We start from the raw sequence: 2,868 nt of genomic DNA, 5'->3' as shown, positions 1-2,868 counted from the left end.
GTCTCCAAACTTCAATTAACTTCATATTAATATTGTAGTGTTTATACAGCAGCATTAATAGCCAATTCACTTTAGTTTAACCAATTTATGTTGTTAGTCTACATTATTATATTTAAAATTATAATTCCAGTTCAAACAGAACAGTCTATCAACATAATTATGGAGTGTGATTTAATTTCAACTCAAACTATCTTCAAACTAACGAAATATAAAGTTATTAGTGAAGAAAACCCGTCTGGATATCAGCAGACGGACTGCTCGTAAAATATACGACAGGTCTGGACCACTCGTAAATTTTGTTCGTATCTGAAGAAAATCTTAGAATACGAGAAAATTGGTGAATGCCACAAATTCTCCTAAATCACTCATACGCACAATTTAAGAACAAATCTCTACGAACGGTTCTTGCATGAGCCCCATTGTGTTGAGGCAGACTTCTCATTTTTAGAAGAATTACAGAAGTTATATTTTTACAAAACTGTTCCTGAGCTACAAAATACTGTTGAGGTGTAAACRAATAATTTTGCAAGAATTAATTTTGGATAGTGGGGAATTGTTAATATTTGGATCYTGTAGATACAGAGAACTTGTGGAATATGGTTTGTCAGTTTACTCTATATATTTCTGCTGTAAGGCCATTTGTAAAACTTACTAATTCAGTTGTAATTAGACTGTTGTGTTTATTGTGGGTCGACTGTAACAGAGTGATTAGGGGAGTCGACCTGTAACCAGTTGGTTGCCGGTTCCATTCATCTCAGTTGTTGTGTCCTTGGGCAAAACAATTCACCCRCCTTGCCTGCTGGTGGTGGTCAGAGTGTCTGATGACAGCCCGCCTCTGTCAATCTGCCCCTGGGCAACAATGTAGCTTACCATCATCAGTGTGTGAATGTGTTTCTGAATGAAGCGTGAAGAGCTTTGGGGTCCATTTACCCAGAATCTGAGAAGTATAACTATGTTAATMTTTTAACATTAACAGTTTATTCTTTAAATATGACAAATTCTATCAGAAAAATTAAAACGTATAATAAAAATATTGTGACCCTTTTTTATTGGTGCAACTATAAATGCAGGAAAAAAATGTTTGTACCCTTTTTGGTAAAAAAAAAAAAAGATAAACAACAAAAATCACTAACATAACTTGAAACTGACAAAAGTCACAAATAAAGTTGAAAATCAACTAACAAAAATCAGTCTGTTCACTGAGCCACTCCTAAACAAACAGCTCCATTTGTCTCAGGTTTGAAGGGTCCACAGGTGTTCAAAAGGGTTTGGATCGGGGCTCAGAAGACCACTTCAGAATAATTCTGTGTTGTTTTACTTGGCCATTATCGGATGTTTTTAGTTGTTTAGAATCATCCTGTTGGACGACTCATGRCCTGCTTCAGAATGCCTTGATWGTCTTGAGTTTTCATGAAACCCTGTTAGCAGAACATAACTGAGCCTCCATGTTTCACAGTAGAGACAGGGTTCTGTTCTTTGTGTATTTCATGTTTGGGTCTGTGAACATGGAGCTGAAGTAACTTGTCAAAAAGAAAACCTCCAGTTTTGTCTCATTTGTCCAAATGACATTCTCTCAGAAGTACTGTGGCCTGCCGATATGTTTTTTKTTTTTTTTAGCAAACTGTCTTCCATTAAGGGCCTCTATATAATTCCCCTGAAGCCGAACAGTCGACACATGGTCACATGGTTGTTAAAAACCAAACCAAAATTATAAAGTAGTGTTTATTTTTTTTTGTCTTTTTTTTCGCAAATTACTGTTTGTTTCAAGTTATTTCAATGATCTTTTGTGGGTTTTGTCTTTCTTTGATGAAAGGATACCAACAAATGTGTTTTTGTCTGKAAAAACTGAGAAATATCCTTGAAGTGGCGGTGACACTATTCTCTAGCCACAGATTTGTGAAAGAAAATTGAATTCACAGTTCCATGTCATGTCACAATGTATTTTTTCAATATGTGAATGTCTTTTTAATATTGTGTAAATTTTTTTGTTTGCTTTGTGAGGGATTTTTATTTTTTCTTTAACAGAATTATTTATATTATTTGTGATTATCATATTAAAGGGACAGAATAATTGGGGTGATTTGATATTCTGGTTTGAATTTGTAACATTTTTTGAAAWACCAAGTAGATTCAGGTTTTGGGTCTTCTCTCTGTTGATCAGAAGCATGTGCACTTTATTAAGGCTCCTTAGAAAATGCTGTTTTACAAGACAGTTTGAGACGTTGCAGKGTGGCTGTGGACTGGCCCAGCTTCATACTTTAACTACAGATGCATTGTTCCTTGAACACCTGCACCACCTGCCACATTTCATGCCAGCGTTTTAGACTTTATGTTGAGAGATGACTGCATTAAAGCTGTTTTGTTTCAACCCTGAATACAACATTACACGCCATCTTGTGATATTGTAAGGCRTCATGCTCAGAGTACCTGTTGCAGGCAGCTTGTCCTAGCGGGTYGGTGGTTCAGTCCCAATTCTTTGCAGTGTAACGAAGTGATCTTGGGCAAGACACTATGCTTATTAGTTTAAGACTTAAATGTAAAAAAGTGGTCTATACAGTGTAACATACAGTACATGACAGAAAGCACTGTATGAGTCTGTGTGAGTTGGGGAGTAAAAGCACTTTGAAGAATCTGTGAAACATTTAAGTGCCCACAAAACAAGTCAGTCTGACCAATCAAGGTTTTGCCAAGCTCTTTACACAACCAACCTCCACCAATCATTTAGGACAAACTCCAMCCACATCAAGAACTCTGCCAATCATGTTGACCATCATATGCTACAGGAAGTTGGCTAATTTTAACTCTGTGTCTGTCAGCTCTCTTAAATTAGATTGACTAAGTTAGGCGGTTGTAGATATATGCACCTCA

Source organism: Austrofundulus limnaeus, unplaced genomic scaffold (assembly GCF_001266775.1).
Source record: "Austrofundulus limnaeus strain Quisiro unplaced genomic scaffold, Austrofundulus_limnaeus-1.0 Scaffold444, whole genome shotgun sequence".
Classification (NCBI taxonomy): domain Eukaryota; kingdom Metazoa; phylum Chordata; class Actinopteri; order Cyprinodontiformes; family Rivulidae; genus Austrofundulus; species Austrofundulus limnaeus.
This window is presented reverse-complemented; position numbering follows the sequence as displayed.